This window comes from Zonotrichia albicollis, chromosome 4, assembly GCF_047830755.1.
Source record: "Zonotrichia albicollis isolate bZonAlb1 chromosome 4, bZonAlb1.hap1, whole genome shotgun sequence".
NCBI lineage: Eukaryota > Metazoa > Chordata > Aves > Passeriformes > Passerellidae > Zonotrichia > Zonotrichia albicollis.
The window spans coordinates 4,651,248-4,674,201 of NC_133822.1; the positions used below are offsets into that span (position 1 = coordinate 4,651,248).

Here is a 22,954-nt window from a genome sequence, read left to right on the forward strand (position 1 = left end):
CAGTCATTTAGCCCAAATGAGGCAACTGCTGCTGTGTGTTTGATCCCAAAGAAAGAACTGAGTACAAAGTGATGAGTTACTACATCAATGAGGACAGGAAGAGATAAAATATCCCCCTGCTAAACCCAAGAAAAACCTTGCTGTCAGCCCAGAGCTGGGAGTACATTTGTCAGAAGGGTTCCTCACTCACAAAAAAACCCAGAACAACTTCACAAAACAACCCAGCCAAAGCCCTAGAGCCAGTCTGCTTTGAGAATCCTCTTCCATGCTCCATCCCTGCATCCCTGAGATGAGCTACACCAAATCCATACACATATCCATAAATGGGGGCATTGACAGTGGTGGAACAGCCCTTCTGCTTGTTGGGGTGGACTGGGTTTATTTGCTTGTCCAGAAATACGTGGTGCAATGACATTTGAGGCAGGAATTGAACTTCCTGGCCTGGGTGGGTGGCTGCTCTGCAGTAAAACACCCCAGTGTGATGACAGAGGAGGAATCTGTGCTTGACTTAGAACTGTTCTTCAGGGTTTAAGCTGTCTGCTGTACTCTTCCTGGATCTTCCAAATGCCTCACACATCACAGAATCATAGAATGGTTTGGGTTGGAAAAGATCTTAAAGATCACTTGCCATGGGCAGGGACACAGATTGCCCCTGTACATTGCTCTGATCCCTCACTGCTTCATCAGCCATAACTTTACCACCAAAGCCCTTCAGTAACATGTGCCAGACCTAAATACCCTGGGGCTTCTGCTGCTCACAGTGACCCCGAGATCAGTTACAAAGTCTCTTTTCCCAGCCCAGTGCTCAAAGAAGGAGTCAGAACTCTTCAGTTCTCATCTCAAGGTTGTTTGTTGCATCTTATCTATAAAATTATTTCTCCTGTCCAGCTAAGGTCCACTCAGCAAGACAGTCAGAGGCACTCTGCCTGCCCTGGGGTGGTGTTATCTTTTTATACTAAAAACTACGTGTACAATATTTACCAGAATTTCCCAATACCTATCACCTATGTCAGACAGTGAGCTTCTACTCTAAACCAATCCAAAAGTGCCACCATCACCCAGAAGATGGAGGCCAAGAAGAAAAAAGGCTGGACATGCCCAGATTCCTCCATCTTGCCCCCTGAATACTCATTCTAAAACCCCAAAAATTTATTTTTCATCCTGTGATAAATTCACTATCATTCTATTTAAACTGTCTTGGCTTGTAGATCTTCATATAAGATCGGTAATTTGCTCCATAGGTCATAATCCAAACCACAGGCATGCTGGGCTCTGTGCCAGGGTCTCTGAGCCCCTGGCAGGGGTCTTGGCAGTCTAGGACAGACAGAGGGATGTCTTGAATTTAGACATAAACACAGCTGAATCTATACCTTAAACCTTCACCCTTCTGCAGGAGGGAGGCTTGCACGAGCTGTTCCAGCCCCACACATTCCTCTCATCACAGACTGATCTTATACCACCTCCTTACCATCTTTTTCTCAGTTTTTGGGGGTTTTTTTCCATTCAGGTTTTCCTGCCTCAGATGAAATCCTGATGAGTGTGAGGTGTAGCCCACCTCCTCAGCTCAGGGTTTGCTTCTGCAGGCACACTCACACCCTCTCCCAAGTTACTGCCAATGTCTGGGATCACCTTTCTAAACATCATTTTCCTGCCTTTCTAGAAGATGAAACCTGTGGGAAGCAGCTGGTGAGAAGTGCTTTTTGTTGGCATAGAAAATTCTGGCAAGCATAAAGACTTTCCTTTGTTCCAACTAAAAATATGGGTATTTTCTGAAGCAAAGTGATGAGTTTTGCTGTAGGGTCTGAAATATTGTGATAAAATTAATCAAAATGACTCATCCCTAAGGTTCCCACATATCCTCATTCTTTCTGCCAACCAGATTTATCCACATATCCACATCTTCCCTGATCACTATTGCCATGGACTGCAGACAGAGCCAACACCTTTCTGCACCACATGAAGATGTCACGTTGCACTTTGCAGGCAACAACTGAATGGAAATGCACCCATCATCTTTAACTAAATTCCTGCAAGACACAATAACAGCTCAGAATCAAAACATCTTTGTTGTGGAACAAAATGTTTTCCATTAAAAAACTTAAAAAAAAAACCCTGACCACCTTCAGTGTTTTGGAAAGGAAAACTCCTCCATTTCTCTTGTCCTCCAAAGCCATCTGATATCTGTGAACCCTGATACTTCCAGCCTAGGTCCTGCTGTTGGAACACTTCACCAGGAAGCAGGGCAGTGTGCCCAAGAAGAGCTGGAATTTGGCTACACACAAGGCTGCAACACTTCCCCCTTGTTTCCATCTCCTCCTTTCACCTTTTCTACTTCCATATGTACCATTATCTGTGCTAAGTTTGCTTTCACTCATACACATTGTAGGTAAGAATGTAGATGTTTATAGAATTAACTTATTTTTATGTATTCATGCGTGGTCTCATCCCCCTCTCAGGGCAGTTTTAATTCTAGGAACAGTCCTCCCACTGACAAATTTATTGATAATTATCATGTGAAAAGTACAAAAACTTTTTAAATGCCATTTTTTGATTTCTTTAAGTATCATGGAAGATGTTCTAACTTTCTCCTCTAGACATCACATCAAATACTTTCCTTTAACTCTCCATGGTCTGCTAACCTTGGATGAAAATGGATCTTCTTCATCACTCTGGTTCCCTGCCTATGCCAGGAGGTGAGATTTTGGTAAATTAATGAAGATTTCTCATTAAGAACCCCTGCAAGTGTCCAAGGCCAGGTTGAGTGGGGTTTGGAACAACCTGGGATAGTGGGAGGTGTCCCTGCCCATGGCAGGGGGAAATCTGGATGAACTTAAGGTCCCTTCTGACCCAAACCATTCTGTGATCTATGATTCTAACAGCATCAGGCTGAATATCATCCATGGATCGGCCCAAGATCCATCACCTCCCTCTCCTCACTTGTTTATCAACCAGAAACATTTTTGTCTTTTAGCATTGGCATTTCCTATGCAAATGCTCTGGCTATTTTTTATTTCCTGCAGATAAGTGGGATGATCAGGAAAGGAGGATACACTGCTCCACAATGAATGCCAAGCAAATTAAATGCTGTTACAATTGAGGCAGCTGATTACTGAGAAACAATCCAGCCCAAAATGGGTCAAATGTGAGATGGAAATGACCATTTAAAAAAGAAACAAAACAGAAAGATATCACGTTGAGCTCATCCCCTGGACATCTCATGGGTCTTTACAGTTCATATAAATATCAGGAAATTCACTGGAGAGATAATTGAGCCCTACATCCTCACTACACATGTGGTGACAGAGATGGGGCACAGTTTAGTGAAAGCTGCACCAGCTTCTTTTCATCTCACCCTGGGTACATCCTTTAAAGCTGTACATTTACTCCATTCAGCATTTCTGCCCTAAACACAGCACATGTTCTTACACAGAGGTGGAAATAAAAACACCCCAAAAGGGATGCCACCACTCTAGCCCAGAAAAAGGGATTTCACCACTCTGCCCCAGAAAACCACTCCTAAGCAATGGTGTTGCTAAAAGGTATGATAGCAACCAGAGGAATTGTCCATTGCTAAGACAGCTGGGTGTGATTTGAAAAGTAATTTGGGTCCCTTCCACCCTCACCATCACAGTTAATAAATGTTATTTCTGCTGCTGGGTGTGATCTGGCTGGTGGTGAGAGATGAAGAATCTCCAACAGGCCCGATAAATAACAATATTAACACAAGGAAGCAACAATGCAGATAAATCACAAAATTGACACAAACAAGCCATGATACAATAAAAACACTGTGCAATTGGCTGCAGAGGAGGGTTTGCAGCTTGGGCTGCCTTTGCCAATGTTTTCCTCCCAAGCAGGATCTGGATGCAAGGCAAGGAGGCAAAGAGAGAACAACAGCACGGGATGGAAAACACTGTCAGTGAGTGTTTGCAGGCTGCTTCCAATGTCAATCACCAGAGTGATCTGGGGAACGTTTCTGTGTGAGAACAGGCAAGTGAGCAGCCCTGGGAGGGAGCTGTGCAGAGCTCCTGGCACCTGTGACCACAGGCTCAAGGCTCTGATTAATCCTTTCCATGGCTTCACACACACAGGTTTAGGATGCTCATACTCCTCTATTGATTTTCTCTTCCTTTTCTAGTTTAGGAGTCACTTTCTCAAAGCTCAGGCAAAGAACAACACTCTGTTTACACAAATCCTGGCTTCAGCAAAATGGGAAGCAACAGCAGAACTTGCAGCCAAGTGTTTTAACTTGGATCCACAAACACATGCATTAAAAAAGCCAAGAGCAGAACAGCTCTCCTGGCCAAGCCCTGGAAGGTGCTTCATTCTTCACCTCCCTCCTAAGCTGCTGTAGAACTCTCTGCAATTAAACTCAGGTAATAAGAGAAGAAACCAAAAAGTTGTCATTAGAATCTATATTCACCGTATATAACCTTCAGAGCATGTGGAAACAGAGACTAAGCTGCAAAAGGAAGAAAAATAAAAATTTGGCGTGTTGGGAAAGCTAAGCAGTTTCTCTTGTTCCCTCCATCCCTCCTTCCTTGCCTCTCCCTCTTTCCTTTGAGCTCTCCATCTCTGACAGGATACTGAGGCACATGTTGGTCCTGTGAGAAGCTCTGAGAGTCAAGCAAGTAACTTTCTTTGAAAGGAAACACACTTGAGGCAGGGACAAAAGAGCTTAGTTAGCTCCACCCTGGCAGTGTAATAAGCTCGAAGTGGAAAAAGAAAATGAAAAGGTTTCCCCAGTGTAGCAACATGAGCACAAAACCAGCCTGGGCACAGGGGGCTGCTGAACTGCAGGGCAGAGGTTCAGGAGGGAGATCTGAATCTTCCATAGGGCCTTAAAAAACAAATAATAAAATACATGTAAAAGTGAGGGGAAAGCCTAACTAAACTCTGCATTGCCTGTGCCAGTGCAACTGTGGCATCATCTTAAGGCAAGGATTCTCTTTCCAGGCCAAAACCTCTGCACAGGCTGAGCATCACTTGCTTAATTCACCCCATGTCCACACAGGTAAAGAGTCACATGAGGAAAATGAGGGGTCCAGCAGGGCTCAGGGGACCTTGGAAAGTAAAGAGACACCAAAGTGGTGTCTGGCAGACACCAAAGTCTCATGTCCAGCCGAGACAGCAAAAAAGAGACAGAGGCAACAACGCTGGGATTCAGATTCAATTCTGGTGTCAGGAGCTCAGGAAGGGCAGCTCCCGGGTGAACTCCAGGAAAGCAGCATCCTAGGAGCATCCTGGTACTTCCAGCTGGATGCAGTCCTGCTCCACCACATCCAGGGGGGACAAGAACCTCCATGAATTAGGTGCTCCTCGCTGGTCCCTCAACTCTGCTCCTAAAGCTCATTCCCCAGAAACTGACAGTGCCTGGTGGCCTCAACAGGGATGTGAGGTCCTTTCTTCAATTAAAAAGGATAAAAAGAGAAATACAAAAAAAAAATTCACATGGGCAGGGCCTCAAGGACTTGGCTGTTCAAGAACACAAAAGTTTGAACATTGCCCTTTTCACTGCAAATAGTTCTGCTTCTCCCCCCCGCCTTTGTTGGTTGGGTTTTTTTTTTAATAACAAGTTCAGTGAAACTTTATCTCTTCCTGCCCTAGTAACCCTACTAAATAATCTGCTGTTAGCATGACTCAATTGAGTGGCTTTCAGCTGCTGAAGTCGGTTTGGTTTTTTTTTTGCTACTGTTCTTTCATCGGCACAAATGAAAAAAAAAAAAAAAAGCTTTCTTCTCTGAACAGTATCACACTCCTGGAGATTAAAGTGCAGCTGAGAAGTTGGTTACTTGCCGTGTAGAAAGGATCTGATTACACCCAAGAGTTTAGCTGTGCTCGAGTTCAATGTGCAGCAGAGAATTCAGCCGGGCTGGGGTTTCAGTCCCTCCTCCGAAAGGAAACGCAGCCCGAGCAGCGCAGGAGGGATGGAGGGTTCATTCCTCTTAAACTGCCCAAATCTGCCCTCAAACTTATCGCAGCTTTCTTTCTACAACATTACAAACTCGACCCCAAAGTGATACATACCCAGCCGCTGAGATGCAGCAAAGCCTCTAAAACTACTTTTCTGTCTGTCTGTCCTATCACACACTGCTGTAACTGTGGAACACCTACAAATCATCGCTGAGCCCAGCAGGAGAAAGGATTTTCCCTCTCTGTCCACTTTGTTCACTCTGTTGACTAAAGCTGTTTGTAGCCGTTGTTTCATTGTAGTTGTTTCATTATGTTTCTCACTTTCCCCTTTTCTCTGTTACACGAAGCTACACGGGAGAAAACAACGCTCTCTTTTAAAGGCAGGAAAACGCGATGGCGAAACCACAAACACTCGCAAGAGACACCAGGTGGAGAAGCCGAAAGCAATTTAAACTCTTATTTAAAGGTAAAAAGAGAAATAAAACACAACTCTCCGGACAAATGCCAAGTGATCACCTTTAAAACCCCGAAACAGCAGCGCCCATGGCTGCAGCGGAGCAAGTGACACTGAAATGCACCAAGCAGTGCCCTCAACCAAGCAGTGCCCTCAACCAAGCAGTGCCCTCAACTTTCCCGGTGCTGCTGCACAGCTTCTCCTGTTCTCGGAGATGTGTTCTCGGCCCTGGCACATCGCCCTGCAGAGGGACACCCTGCCCTGCATCCCCCGCGCATCCCCCGCGCATCCCCCGCGCATCCCGCTCCGCCGGCGGTACCTGCTGTACCTGCTGCCCGCGCAACGCGGTGCGGCTCGGCTCGGATCAGCCCCTTTCGGCTCGGATCAGTCCTGTTCAGCTCAGTTCTGCTTGGCTTGGCTTGGCTTGAACCCAGTCCTGCCCGCACAGCCCGGCTCGGCTCAGCCCGGCACAGACAAACTTAGCCCGGCTCAGCACAGCCCAGCCCAGCCCGGCCCGGCTCGGCTCAGCCCAGCCCGGCTCAGCGCTCCCGCCGCCCCCGCAAGGAAGCAGCGCTCTCCGGGCCGCCCGCAGCCACCACCAGGGCTGCCCTGGCCGCCCTTCCTCCTCCTCCTCCTCCTCCTCCTCCTCCTCGTCCTCGGCACCACCCCCTCCACGCCCCCGGTGTCCTCTCTGTTTGGGCACGATGTCCCTTAGGGCTGGGGTCCCTGTTGCCTGCAGTGATCTCTCCCAAAATAATCAAACAGGACAATCTGATTTTTTTTTTTTTTTTTTTTTTTGGTCCAGGCTGCAAAGCGTTGTTTTCGCGGCTGGCAGGGGAGGTTGCTGAGAGGTTGTGAAAAATGTGCGTATTTTATGATTTACTTTTCTCAAATATTAAAATGAATGTTATATGAGTTGTGTTAGGAAGTTATGCTGTATTAATTCTCTTAAGTAGTGTGGTAAATGTAGTTTTAGGTTATAACAAAATGTTATAATAGAAACTATGCTACGTAGGATAATTTTTTTCCTAAAGAAAGGACTTACAGCGAAATAGCAGCCACAGGATACCTGAATCTTTCAGATAAAGAGAATTTATTGTCCCATTATCAGAAGAAATAAACTTCTTCCCACCTCGCTCAACCAGGACAATGCCATTAGGATTCAGAGGAAGAAACTGACGCTACCCAGACAGAATCCTGTGTTTGAATGGAATTTATGCATCATGTATGAGGTGTATGAATATGCAACAGGTTATTGTTTTTAAGAGTTAATCCTCTGTTAACTTGGGTCATTTTTTGGGCTTATGCTGCCCAGAAAAGGTACCTGGACTGTCTGTAACTCTTTGTTTCTATTGTCTCATGTTGCCCTAATTCAAATTGTCCAAATTATTATTACTCTAATTGTATTACTATTTTTATAGCCATTTTATTACTATTAAACTTTTAAAATTTTCAAAACAAGTGATTGGCGTTTTCCACAGGGGTGCAGAGGAGGTGTCTGCAGAGAAGTCCTTTCCTCATTCATCTCTCCCACTGTGTTGTGTCCTTGGCTCTGTTAGGAACCTCAGACCAGGCTGTTGTGTGGAAGAAGGATGGGTGGTACCTGTTTGGTGCATCCCTTTCAGGGGCTGAGGGTGTCAAAAGTGAGTTTTGCTCAGGATGTTCCCTAGGAGACTTTCTGAGCTCCACAGGAGCTCTGTTTTCCTCCTGTGCTGTCAGAAAAGGTGTGATGCTGGCCGTCGTGGGTGGGTGGGTCTGGAGCAGGAAACTGGCCCAGGAACATGGGAGAGGAACTACAGGAAGGAAAGGAAACCCCAGAAATGTGGTGGCAAGGGATTCTGGAGAAGACAGTGGGAAATTTCCCTATCCTACAGGCCACACCAGCTAAGCGAGACCCGTGGGCTTTGCTGAGAGACAGATCAACATGATCACAGCTATAGCAAGGACACCTAAAGATGACCTGGTGTACCCACAGAAAATATGAGGCCATGTTCAGCCACCTTCTGTGGCTCCAAAGGCTCCAGTGAAGAATCTCAAATAGTGTTTCTCTACAAGGCTGATGTACAGAACACCACACATGCCAGTTCTGTGAAAGATGTTTTGTCTGAGATTACCCAAATTAGGTACTTAGAAATTTTAGGGCCTGTAAGTGTTCACTTTGAGCAGGCTGGGATGGCCCTTTGAATATTATTGTGATTATTTTTCCCTTGATGCTGGTCTCTAAAATGTAAATTATGCATTAAAATAAAGAAAAGGGAGGTGAGGCAAAGGGAAAGGCTGCTGGGATTTTGGAAATCAGGGGAAATGAATTGCTTTCAAAGAGTGGTTCTTTCCTATTTTCTGAGACAATTAGTCTGTAATACCTATTCCTGTCACTGGCAGGAGAGAAAAAGGCATTTAGTGAGGCAGATGATTTTGCATTTTAATTGCTCTCACCCCATTGACTTACACATCATCCCTCCTGTCTGCATCAGAGTCCATTATACTGGGCTGTTGATACCAAAAGTATACAAAAAGAATAGATTCTTTCACCCCAGCTGAAGGCAAGCTGTAGATAATTAAAACTCCATGTATTCCCATCCTAATCTTCAGTTTTCAGCTCTATTGGTTGCTGATGCTGTTGCTGAAATTTGCACAGGAACCTGATGTTTAGAGGAGCATATCTCCTGCCCTTGGCTGGGCGCAAGCTTTGGGTGTGTACTGGCCTGTCCCCAGCTGGGATGCAGCCCCATGGTCTGTCCCCCCATTCCCTGACCCCATTGCTTCACTCACATGGGAAACATCCCATCCCTGGAAATGCTGAGGACCAGGCTGGATGGGGCTCTGAGTAACCTGGTCTAGTGGAAAGTGTCCCTGACCATGGCAGGGGGGTGGAATGAGATGGTTTTAAATCTCCTTTCCAACCCAAACCTAGGGATTGGATTGGAAAGGATCTTAAAATTCTGTGATTCCATGATCTGGGGCTCAGAGCATGACAAAGCAGGTGGCTCCATGAGGATCCCTTTGCCTGTAGGAACTTGGCAGGTGTGCAAATATTGAGGCTCAGGGTTACTGTCCATGCATCACACGCAAGACAGTGTACCAGGCCACTTATCTCTGTGAAAAATGCCACTCACTTGTTTATAAAATTTTAAAAGTTTAATAGTAATAAAATGGTTATAAAAATAGTAATATAATTAGAGTAATAATAATTTGGACAATTCAACTTAGGACAATATGAGACAATAGAAACGAAGAGTTATGGACAGTCCGGGTATCTTTTTCTGGGCAGCATAAGCCCAAAAAGGACCCATGTTAACAGAGGATTAACCCTTAAAAACAATAACCTGTTGCATATTCATACACATCATACATGATGCATAAATTCCATTCAAACACAGGATTCTGTCTGGGTAGCGTCAGTTTCTTCCTCTGAATCCTAGCAGTGTCTTCAGAGCTGAGCAAGGCGGGAAGAAGTTTATTTCTTCTGATAATGGGACAATAAATTCTCTTTATCTGAAAGATTCAGGTGTCTGGTGGCTGCTATCTCCCTGTGAGTCCTTTCTTTAGAAAAAATTATCCTACATAGCATAGTTTCTATTATAACATTTTGTTATAACCTAAAACTATATTTACCACACTACTTAAGAGAATGAATACAGCATTACTTTCTAACGCAACACATATAACATTCATTTTAATATTTGCGAAAAGCCAATCATAAAATACACATTTTTCACACCTCCAATCTGGCAGAAGGTTTGATCCTGCATCCTCCCCCAGCAAAACATCTGACGGTGCAAGAACAAGATCTCAGATCAGGGAAAATTGTTGGCAAGACAAGCCAAGAATTCCAACACCTGCTGCAAGGGAAAATAAATCACCATGATCCCTTTCTGAAGGGACATTCACCCATCTTGTCACTCCAGACCTCTGGTGAGGTCCACACCTGCCTGTCCCAAGGTTGTCTTTCACTGCCCTTTGAGTGTAGCCTAAACCTTCCTTGCTGGGATTTAAACCCATTTCTCCTTATGGGATCACAGAACCAGAGCATGGGTTGGATTTGGAAAGGATCTTTTAAGGCTGTCAAGCCCACACCCCCTGCAATGAGCAGGGACATCTTCAACTCCATCCTGTCCACCAGGGATACAGAGAACAAATTCTCCACTTCTTTCCACTCCTTTTTTTTTTTTTTCTTTTTTTTTCCACAGCAAATCGTTTTATCATATTTAAAAGCTCTGTGGTCTGGGAGGCAGCTGCCATATTAATTACCCAGACTCAGGATAATTACCCAGCTGACACAGAGCTTCCACTGAACCACACCACGACTGCTGAGCATTGTTATTGTCATTTAACTCGACTCTACAACTAATCAGGTTCTACAGCAGATGAGGCCACTCCTGTGGGTGGAGGTATCTGGAAACCAAAAGCCCTTAAAGCTGCATCTTTCTGGTGGAAAATATCACCACAAGCCATCGTGTTTTCTTTCCTGTATTTGAAAACCACCCACATTTGCAGTAAGAAAAAAAAAAAAAATCCAAAACTGATTGAGCATTTTGCCTGGGCAGTGGGCCTTTCTGAAGAGTTTCATTCTCAAAATATTTGGTCTCTGTTGTTTGTTTTTTAAGGGTAATTGTTTGTAATTAACTGTTAATTTAGAGGAGGAAGTGGGGGAAATAATAAGGGAACATATTTAATAACTGCTGTGAAAGGAGATAGAATATTCTTCTTGGTCTGTGCTTTGAATTCATTGAAATGAATTAATTAATGTGTTTGAAAAATAAAGAAAAAAATATAGCAGGTCAAGTTATTTTCCAAGATTTTTGTGGTTTTGGGGTTTTTTTGGTTCCATCCGCAAAGGTGAATCTACTTCTACTTCTTCCACAAGAGTGCACTGCATGTTACCATGAGGTTTAATTTACATTTCAGTCTCTTCTAGCAATGACAAAAACCAAAACTGCTTAGAAAGGAGCAGAGAACACTTCATCCCTTTTACCATACAGCAGGTCCAGCACTCCCAAATCTCTGTTCCCATGAGATGTCTGCCCAGCTGGAGGTTACACAATGTCCAGAAGAGGACAGGAAATGCAGTGAACAAATCAAACCGCTTGCAAAATGCCGTGTGACGATGCCTATCTGCCAGGCTTCACCAGAAAACGTTGAGTAAATCTTTCCACAGGGTCCAGCCTGGCTTGACTTCCTGGGAACTCCTTGACTGGAGATTTGTGTTGTCCCTTTCAAGCCATAAAGAGAAATAAATCAGCTGTGGCGCTGGTGTTAAAAAATCCTTCAGGCTGTTAGTCTCATGCTGAGGATCAGCTGTATATATGATGTTAAATGTGTTCCCAGCCCATAAAGTTTGCTCATCTCTGATTTTATAAAGTTTCAGAGCTTTTTATCTGTCATTTTGGGCTCAATACTCTTGTTTGTCAGCAGCACTCAAAATAATCAATTTAAGGTGTATAAAATGCATTTTAGGGCACAGTTTGAGGGAGGCAAAGCCTCTGCCTGCCTTCACCTGCTGGTTTCCACCCTCTGCCTGTCTCCTGTCTCTGAGATAGCAGTCACAGGACACCTTACTCTTTCAGAGAAAGAGAATTTATTGCTCCATTATCAGAAATGAACTTCTTCCCACCTTGCTCAGCTCTGAAGACACTGTCAGGATTAGGAGGAAGAAGCTGACACTGCCCAGACAGAATCCTGTGTGTGAATGGAATTTATGCATCATGTATGAGGTGTATGAATATGCAACAGGTTATTGGTTTTTAAGGGTTGATCCTCTGTTAATGTGAGTCCTTTTTTGGGCTTATTTTGCCCAGAAAAGGTACCCTCTGCCTGTCACTCCAGGCTATGGTTTCCTCACTTTGCTGACTCAACCCATCACCTCAGTGCTCTCAGCCAGAGCAGCACAACAGCCTGCATGTAAGAAACACAAGCAAAGCAAAACTGAAAAGGAAAAAAACAAAAACCAAACCAACAAATGAAAAGACAACAGCAAAAAAAATAGGGTTGCCCTTTGCCTGTAAGAGGAATCATTTTCATAGGAAATGGCCCTGTGAAGGGCTGAGTGATCAGAGTGATGGGAGTGGGTGAAGACATCCACAAAAGGTTCGTGGTGTGTGAGCATGAACTCCAGGTGACACTGCATAAGAGGCGAGCTGCTTTGGAAATACTGGAAAAATGCAAAGTCACTTGTGATTGAAACCTCCTCTGCTGTCCTGGAGAACAGTCTCCCATTGTTTGTGTGAAATCAATATCCCCCCTCTGACTCCTGCAGAGACACCATCCCTGATAATTCCCCCTGAAATGGGGACCATGGAAAGCCACTCCAAAGCCACTCCAATTATTCTTGACCACAACTGGAGACAAAGTGCCTGCTCCTGGAGGGCTGCAGGACCAGTTCTGTCCCTTTTGGTGACATTAATTAATAGCACAGGGAAAACCTGAAGCAAAATCAACAGACAAAAATCAGCTTAGAAATCACAGAGACACAGAACCTCTGAGCTGGGAAGGGACCTCTGGAAGTCACCTTGTCCAAACTCTTTGCTCAAGCAGGGCCACAGAGACCTGAGTGCCCAGGACCATGTCCAGGCAGCTTCTGAATGGTTCCAAGGATGGAGAATCCATCTCAATGACATTGGGATCTTTTTGTTGTGTATTTATACATCCTCTGTCTTGCCAATTGAATGACCTTTTTGTTGGTTTCACTTGGAATCAGTGGAAGGCATTCCTCAGGGAGGTCACAGAGGTTGAGATCAGCAGGATTTCCAGTATGCTTACATTTATCTTTGTTATCCTTTTCACTCCTCTAGAGGGTACTCTAAAGGCAAGATGAGTTTGAGGCTTATTTTTTTTTCATTTTCAGTTTTAGATTTGGAGGTCTGAATTTTGTTCCTTTCTGCTGACAGCTCACGCCATGGTGTCTTCTCATGACTGAGGTCTTTACCAAAATTGAATCTGCAACATCTGAATCTGAAATTAATCTGGAATCTGAAGTAAACATCATGGCTGGAAGATGCTGCTGATGCTTGCAGAGGTGGGACAGAGGTTCTTGGAGTCACCTCCTTCAAACTAAAAGCTGCTAAGTCCTCTTGTATTTGATGTAGTGAGTGTGCACTCACAGCAGGTTTGAACTCCCCCCAGGAATCCAAAAATTTTTGTTGAATCTGTACAATTTCAGTAGGCACACAGGTGAAAGAGTTTGACAGAAAGATCAGTTAGACACCAAATTTGGATCTTAGATGCCTGCCCATCTCATGTAATGGTGAGGAGGTGGAAGGCTTTGCCTGATAACTTTGATTCTGGGCTATACACTGTAGTAAATCAAAGCAGTTTATCACTCATTAATTGGGAAATGCTGTGTCCAATACAGAAACCTCCTGTGCTGGGTCCTAAAAGGGACACTTGTTATTGCTGTTTGCTTCTGACAGCAAATAATCTGGATGGGGAAAGCCAGAGAGAACAAGATGTTTAAGGCAGGACCAAAGGTTTTCACATCCACTATATTATTATCTCCTAGTTTTTAATGAGTTTATCCTTACTTTTCCTGAAAAGGATCAGCCTTCCTTCTTTTATGGGCAAGGGATCAAAACCTTGGGACACAGAAGGGCAATGTCTGGCTCTTGGGCAATCAGGCACATTACATAAAAATCCCAGGACATTTTATTTCCAGGTGTCTTTTCCACTTGGACACGTCTGTAAAACATGTGGTGAGAACTGACAGCACAATGTGGTGAAGAGGTCAGTTTGGTGCTTACATCTTCATCAGTGCTGTGTGCACAGCTACCAGCTCCTGATACATCTCCCCAAGCTTTTCCCTTGCAAAATCAGCTCTTCCTTTGCCTAAATCTTCACCATCTGCAGCAGTTTCCCCCATTCTTTAAGCAGCGAGGCCCTGGCACAAGTTCTCAGAGAAGCTGTGGCTGCCCCATCCTTGAAAATGTTCAAGGCCAAGTGGGACAGGGCTTGGAGCAACCTGGGACAGTGGAAGGTGTCCCTGCCCATGGCAAAGGGGTTGGAAAGATCTTTAAGGTCCTTTCCAACCCAAACCATTCTGGGATTCTGTCATTAACTTATGCCACACCTCAGGAAAGACTCTCCAGTGGGACAAGTTCCACCTTTCTCCTGTCAGGCCTGGCCTGTCAGTTGTCACCACATGCCTTACAGGCGTGTCCAAGTGCAAAAGACACCTGGAAATAAAATTTAGCAATATACAGCAAAAAATTTAGTGAAGTGTGGACAGAAGCACTGAAACCTCCACACTCCTGTTAGGAGACCAGGGGGAGAAAAAAAGGGAAATAAATTAAGGACAGATTAGTGCTGTATTTTTGCTAAATTGACAACTGACAGGCCAGGCCTGACAGGAGAAAGGGAGACTTGTCCCACTGGAGAATCTTTCCTGAGGTGTAGTGTAAGTTAATAACAGAACCCCAGAATGGTTTGGGTTGGAAAGGACCTTAAAGCTCTTTCCAACCCCTCTGCCATGGACAGGGACATCTTCCACTATTCCAGGTTGCTCCAAACCCCATCCAGTCTGGCCTTGAACACTTTCAGGATGGGGCAGCTTCTCTGGGAACTTGTGCCAGGGCCTCAGCACCCTCTGCTTAAAGAATGAGAGAAACTGCTCTAGCTGGTGAAGATTTAGGCAAAGGAAGAGCTGATTTAGCAAGGGAAAAGCTTGGGGAGATATATCAGGAGGTGGTAGATGTGTACACTGCATGATGAACATTTAAGCACCAAACCCTTCACCAAAACGGCATCAGGCGCTTTAGAGGCCTTCACACTCAGTAGTGCTTTTTCCAAGAAAGGCTTTGAGACAAGGCATCAGCAGTTTAGGAAATGGGTCCCTGAAACTGAGACAGAGTTTGGAAGGTGCTAACCCTGACTCAGCCCATTCTGCCTCCCCCAGCCCAGGGTGCTGAGCAGCCCCTTGCTCCACTCCCATCCCGCTCCCCCTCTGTGTGCTGCAAAATGAGCTTGGATCTGCCCCTTCTGCTTGCTTTGCCAGTGCCACCCATCAGCCAGGACCAGCCCCCCAAACCCCAGCCCTTCCTGAGAGCTTCACCCCTCCTCTGTGACCCACCACGGGCAGCTGGGAGCCACAGAGGATCTGTGAGGGCGCTCGTTTGATTTCTCCGAATTCTCTCTCTGTTTCTCACGCAAGCTCACTTATTAATTCTTGTGAAATGCCCTGTTCACAAGAATCAAAGGTGCTGCCAGATTGTTGTTTCCCAGTGAAATTGTGATAATAATGAGTTGTTCAGCTGGGTGCTGTTGTCTGCACGCTCCTTCTGAGTTTCCCAGAAATCATCCCCCTCTGCTGCAGGGTTAATGTAAGTCAGGGTGAGCAGAGGTTGCTGACAGGAACATTTCAGACCTGACCTCTGTGTGGTGAATATTTTGGGTGAGGAGTGGGTTTGCTGGCTTGCTTTTTCTTAGTGGTTAAGGTGAAAGGTCAAAACGTTTTCTCGGTGCTATGAAAATTTCTGAAGTGAGCGCATTTACCATCAGGGCTGGCTGGTGGAAACACATCAGGGAACAATGGTTAAGGGAACCATTGTCACATCACTGCCACACATTTTAATCGATTCTGTGACCCTGCATTAATTGATTCTGGGATTCTGTGTTGACAAGGTGCTGATTGGTGGTCATAGGTTGGACTTGATGATGTCAAAGGTCTTTTGCAACCTAAGTGATTCTGTGGTTTTGTGATTCTGTTATCCTTTCTATTATGTCCATAAAATTCTCCAGATTATGACTTGCCACAGTGTCGCAGACGTCTTTTACAAAAAGTCCTTTCCTTAGGATTTTTCTTCCTGAGAAGGTGAGAGGCCCCAGGAACAAAATGTAAACAATGATTATCTGCTGCTGTGGAATGCAACAGGTGCATCTGTGATTGGTCTCATGTGGTTGTTTCTAATTAATGGCCAATCACAATCCAGCTGGCTCGGACAGAGAGTCTGAGACACAAGCCTTTGTTATCATTCTTTGCTATTCTATTCTTAGCCAGCCTTCTGGTGAAATCCTTTCTTCTATTCTTTGAGTATAATTTTAATGTAATATATATAATAAAATAATAAATCAAGCTTTCTGAAACATTGAGTCAAATCCTCGTCTCTTCCCTCAACCTGAGAACCCTGTGAACACGGTCACACCACAGTAACCCCAGTTCCCTGGAAGACACTGGGTGTCCGGGATACTTTTTCCATCAATGATTTCAATGTGTCAAATGTGTCACCTTCCCTCTGAAACCAAGTGCCCTCAGACCAGCAGAGGTAGATGCTCCAGAGTTCTCACCTAGGCTCAGGAGGAGACACCTGAGCAATTCCAGCTTTAGGAAGGTACCTGAAGTTAAAGAAAGCCATGATCCTCTCACTCTGTCACTGTTCACAGCTGATTGTAACCCACCTAGGTGCCCAAGTGTCTGCAGCATTGCTGGCTGCAGTAGAAATGGGATTTTGGCAGAGGTAAAAATAAATGGGAGATCTCCGGGCATTTCATGGCTGTGGTGCTCACTGTTTCTATTTTCCTACAAATGGCTGAAGGCCACTTCATCAACATGCAGTGACACTCATGTCCACATTGCCCAAGGAGGGACAGAAGCACTGAAACCTCCACAGTCCTGCTAGGAGACAAGGGGGAGGAAAAAGGGAAAGAAATTAAGGACAGATTATTGCTGTAGGTGACCTCCAGCACCATGGGAAGGGCAGAGGGCTGTGAGGGAGGCACAGAGCTCCTGTCAGGAGGTGAGGGTTTGGGGCAGCACGCAGTGGGGACACTGTGTGAACACAGAGGATGTCACCTCACTCAGAGTGGTTTTGGGGATGCCGGTGCTGCTGCCCTCAGTGCAGTGCAGAAATCCCTGAGCTCAGGGAGCTGCTCTGTGACACTACAGATGTGGAGGAAGGGCTGGTTTATCACTGGTATCTGTGCATTGCATCACAATCTTTGTATACTGAAATTAACAGGGCAGGAGATCTTTCTCCTATTTAATGCCTTTATTAAAAGCGATCAGCTCGGGTGTGGAGAACCGACGGGTCTGCACTCACACCACTGCTGCTCCCAGAAATGGCACAGAGGAGGAAGAAGAGTGCAGCTTTGTCCACTGGTCTGTGGGCAGAGCTGGCGGTTCCGTCCTCACAAGAGCATCAGGAGATTCCCCAACTTTTTGCTTTGACACTCGACATCCTCTTTCTAGCCAACATCTTTTAGGTTAGGGTGAGGGGGTAAAAAGGGTCTTAGCAGATACTGGATTCTGTTCCTCACATCTAGACATCGCTTCAATCCCTCAATTTTGTGTTAGCTCATTGTTTTTAGGGGTTTTTCTTGCTAGATTTGGTGAGGGGTTTCTCCATTTGCATGCCAACCCCGATATCACCTCCTCCTCACAGTCCCAGGTGCCACCTTCCAGGAAGCATCAGGGGGATACTCGACAAAGGGGATTTTTAACTATCAACAACAGGTAATTAAAGGAAAACTATTAACAACAGGTTATTAGTTTTCCTTTAATACAACATGAAATTATTAACAGCAAATAGTTAGAACTCCAATTTGGCCGCAATTGGTTTAACTTGTGAACTCTGCAACCTTAAAAAAAATTGGACAACTTTCCTATTCATAACATATACTGTCCTTGACACTACAGCCATGAAAATGCAACTTTGGGATAACCTAACAATTGGCTGCAACTATTCTGGGCATCTGGCATGAAAAACATCCTGGGCTGCTTCACTGAAAATTGGACTTGATGGTCTTGGAGGTATTTTCTAGTCTTAATGATTCTCTGCCCCTCAGTGCTCCTGTTGTATGTTGGTAACAAGTAAAAACCATGGTATTGCTGCATTATCTTCTCTTTCTGGAGAAGATCAGGACCTGAAAGGTGAAAATATCCCAGAGCATCCTTCCTGTAGGATCTCTCCTAGCTGGGCTCTAGCGGCCTCACACATTTACCCCAAACACACAGTCCTGAAATTTTCATTTATTATTAAAAGTAGGTCATCACAGTGTCAGCTCGAGCTGTTTTGTTTCTGGTGGATTTGAACATTTTGCTTTCCAGACAATGACAAACACATCCCTGTATGAATCATTTTTTACCTCCAGCTTTGTCTGATTCTTAGAGAGAGCTCTCAGAGAGGATTAGTTGGCTGGAAGGCTGCTTGGCAGTGCCTGCTAATGAGAGGAGAAACAAAAGATGGAGAGCAAAAACAAAACTGCAATCTGTTTCTTGCTTTCTCATCCCAAGTGGTTGATCCTATGATTTCCTTCAGGATGCACAAGAAAAAGCTCAAACATGCCCTGAAATTAAATGACTGCATTGTAGAGGGTCCCCCACACAGGAGCTGAGTGCAGCACTCCAGTTGTACCTGAAATCTATTTTGAAGGCTCAAGTGGGACTTTGGTGATAAGAAGGCTTTGTGTTTTATCTTCCAGTACAGCCTTGCAGATTTGGACTTAATCTGGGTGTTGTGTAAGGCATCAAGGTGCTGTAGCACTAAATGTAACAATTGAAACCAGCAATTCTTTATATTGGTGCCTCTGCTTTCCACTCAAATGCTCTTATAATTTGTGAGCACTCTTCTGTGCACAGTAGCATTTGTTAAAAGTCCTTTTCTAGGTGAGGGAATGCAGGGCTCCATTTATTAACAGCAAAAGAGACTTAATTCTTTGAAGTCCCAGAGTGTATAAGGCTGCAGAACCAGGGGAACCGGGGAATGGTGCAGCGACAAAAATGATTTTGAAAGGTCACCTCACATAACTGAGAAAGTCAGGTCTTACCCACCAGCCCTAGGAAAGTCAGGGGCTTGTTTAATATTCATGGTGGGCTTTCCCTAAAAGTCAGTGAATGTTTAAAAATGTCACTGCACAAACTCCTAATTCCTGTTATTTCTTATGCCCTTGCACGTTCAGTAATGGGGAATCAGCTCTGTGCTGCAATTGGAAGGTCATGAGGCGCAGGGGGCCTTGACTTTTGGTAATGTCACTACACTTAGTACTGGGTATGTAGACTATGCATCTGTTTTTGAAATTTCATTCCAGTGGTGTGCCTTTCTTCCCCCAGTTCTTTTGATCTGGATCTCTGCATTCTTTGGGGCAGTAATTTTCACTTCTACAGGTCTGGACTCATCCTAGCATGGGAGTTTTTAACCAAGGTGCTGGTGAAGTACAAATGCTAAATAATAACTGTGATGCTAAGGCAGTATGTATTCCCATGAGGAATCATGTCTTTTCCTTCTGAAATTAATGTAGAATTTCATTTCCATGAAGTGTAGATTCCAGTCAGTGTAGATTCCAGTGTAGATTCCAGTCAGATCCAGATCCATATTGTTGAGAAAGTGAAGTCAAAAAGGCAGCTCCTTGCAAATCAGTAAAAGTTCATTGACTTGAGGAGCTTTGTGCTCATTTAAACCACAGCATGAACATCTCCAATCATTTTAGAAGTCTGGATCAAGAGGAATACTTGTATGAGTTTGCTTCAGTGTCACTGGAAGGGTTTGTTTTATTTGAGTCTGGGGACAGAAGGAATGTGCTGGAACAAGAAGTTACATGGACTGGTTTGTATTTGAGGTTTTCTGGAAGAGCAAGTTAAGAGCTTAATTTAAGAGTGAGATCTTAATTTAAGACTTAAGGTCAAGAGCTTAATTTAAGAGTAAAAAACATGCTTTTAAGAGCCAGAAAACTGAATACTGAAACCATTGCGCATTAATCTGGAGGCATACAAGTAACAAACCCCAAGGTATTTATGCATGCAAATCCATATTCATACATGAAGTCACTTAGGTTGGAGAAACACTTTTTAAATCATCGAGTCCAACTGTAACCCTGACACTGCCAAGCCACATCCATATGCACTCTGCAGAAATATTCACATGAAGGGATGTAGCAGGGGCATAATCTACACAGGGTGTCAGAAGGTCCTACAGATGTACAGCCCCAGACACTTCAGGGTGTGACAACATCTAAAACCAGGGAGAGGACCTAGTCACCCCCAGCAGCAGGGCAAGCAGGAGGTGACAACAAGTTAGAGATGCCCAGATGATAGAAGAGAATTGCAGGAACAGAACAGTCTTGTGTCCCATCTGCCCATGTGAGTATTTGTGCATGTGTTTATTCGTATTCCCCACCAGTCTCACTATTAATTTTGCAAATGTTCTCAATGCATTTGCCCAGATATTGGAAGCCAGAGGGGATGTGCTTTGCCATGGCAGTGACACAGAGCCAGGGCTGTTCCAGGCTCTTATTCCTGTGCAGACATATCCCCCTCTCGAACATGAAAGAATTGTGGAAATGAATGGACTGATCTTCCATGCTTGACCCTGCAGTCCTTGCTTTAGTGCCTCAGCACAGGGTCTGAGTCAGCTCAGCTGACGAGTCTGATGGACTCAAGGGAAAAGAAGAAAAAATGCAGAGATGGGCACAGCCATATGCTGCTGGAGATGATGTAGGAGACATTTCAGAAGGTGAGAGTCTGCCTTTGAGGAGATACTCTAGAAGATGTGGAGCAGAAGGTGAAGAGGACCAACAACTACAGCTCTATTCCAGGTTGGAGTTGCAGAGCTATTTCCTTCCCACTTGAACAGGGTTGATGTAATTTTGCTTTTGCTTTTGCTGTTCCTGCTGAGGGCTGTGGGGCTGTGGAGGAGGTGGCTGCTCCTGTCTAACCAGACCAAGTGTCCCCAAATATAGAAGAGACCTTAAACACCATTCTGTTCCAAGCCCTTGCCATGGGCAGTGACACCTTCCACTGTCCCAAGTTGCTCTGTCCAACCTGGCCTTGGACACTTCCAGAGATGGGGCAGCCACAGCTTCTCTGGGCAACCTTTGCCTGGGCCTCACATTTCTCACAGGAATGAATTTCTTCCTAATATATGACCTAAATATCTCCTTTTTCAATTTGAAGCCACTGTGCCTTGTTTTATCACTACAAGCCCTTGTCAAAAGTCGCTCTCCTGTTTTCTTCCACACTCTGTTCTCCAGGTTCCCTGCTCTTCAGCTGACTGAAGAGAGGGCTGTCACCTACACATTGGAGGAGCTGTGCCACTGACTTACCCTGTCACACCTTTCAGCAGCCACAGCCTGGATGTGACCTCCTGCCTCCAGCCTGAACCCCGAGGCATCCCTTTGATTATTGCACAGGTTTGTTTCCCTGCTTTTCATTAGGCTGTTGTGCTAACCCCACTAGCAAGAGCTTTTACCCCTTTTACCCCAAATGAAATGCCACCTCCCTGTGGGCAGTTTGTCCCCTCTGGGCAGGGGTTTGTCCCCGCTGTTTTTTTCTTGGTGTGGTATGTGCAGTGCAGGGGAGGAAGGGGAACTGATCACTGTGACAGGCACTGGGCAGTAAAATAAGCAGAAGATGATGACACATGTGAGGCTGAAGGGAAGGCAGGAAGTGCTTGTTTGGAGATGAGTAGGTTTGATTCTCACTCATGTGACCATGACCACGTTGGCATGAGCGCAGGCAGGGGCACCCTAGGGCAGTGAGCACAATGAAAACCACAGCAGAACAGTGAGGGATAACCTGGATATCTCTGTCCAACCTGCCAGAGGTGCACAATCAATCTTCCAAAGCAGTTCAGAGATCAAACTGCAGACCACAGGAAAGCCAAAGGGATCATTTTCATATGTGTGTGTGTATGTGTGACTTTCACTTTGAATCCTTCTGCTCTCAATTTGGCAGAAAGAGAAGAACAGAGAAGCCTCTGCTCAGCCCAGCGGGGCAGATCAAGTGAAAATTCAAGATCATCAGCTGCAAAATAAAGGGATTTAATGTCTGCCTCCTGGTGGAGGTGTGTCAGCCATGACATCAGTATTTTTGGAGTGCCAGCTAACAACATAATCACAGAATGCTTTGGGTTTGAAGGGACCTTAAAGATCACCTGGTTCCAGCTTTCTGCTTTGGGCAGGGACACCTTCCACTAGAGCAGAGAGCTCAGGACCCCATCCAACCAACCAGCATCTGGGGCACATTTGCTTCTGGTAGGTGCCTCAAAGTTTATAATAATTCAGGCAACGTCCTTGCCATTATTCAGAAGTAGTTACCATGCAGGAGTTTCAGTTTCACTGTGATCACTTTATCTGAATACAAATCGGAACCCTCTGTACATCCTCAGGACACGAAAATATCTTACCACCTAATCATGTTTTTCTCAGATTATTTTTTTTCACTGACAGACTGTTGGTTTATTGCTTCCTAGGATAGAGCAAGAGTGATTTGGGTTTGCCCTTTGCTGTCATGGGTTTGAGAGTCAACATTGTCATCAGGGTCACTGTGACATGTGAATAGCCCCCAGCTCCAAAGGGGAATCTCATCCTAAAAAAGCTTTTTTACTGTCTGCATCACTAACTGGAAAGCTGGCAGCTGCAAACCCACAAGTTTCCTGGAAGTAGATTGGATCTAGCAATAACTCAATAACCTAGGTTTGGTCACTACCAGGAGAAGATCATCCCCAAATTCTTTCTGGTGTAATTAGTATCATATGAACAGTGCAGGAATTCCATCTCACAGGTGAAATTAGGCTCCAGTATGGAGTGACATCCCAGAAGGTGTATAAAGGATTCAGATTTCATCACTGATGGAAAATTAACTGGAAAATTTTATCAAATCCTTGC

General features: G+C 44.8%; 1 protein-coding gene across 2 annotated transcripts in view; it reads right to left on the bottom strand.

Annotated features, from left to right (window-relative positions):
* PRKCQ (protein kinase C theta) overlaps positions 1-6,996 on the bottom strand; it is a 56,146-nt gene extending 49,150 nt beyond the window's left edge. The window contains exon 1 of one of the 2 annotated variants that reach the window (XM_074538709.1): positions 6,696-6,996. The gene's annotated coding sequence lies outside the window, so the exon portion shown is untranslated. Of the gene's footprint in view, positions 1-6,686 lie in introns of both variants that reach the window. The other variant, XM_074538710.1, reaches the window with a different exon arrangement.
* Positions 6,997-22,954: the final 15,958 nt, after the last annotated feature.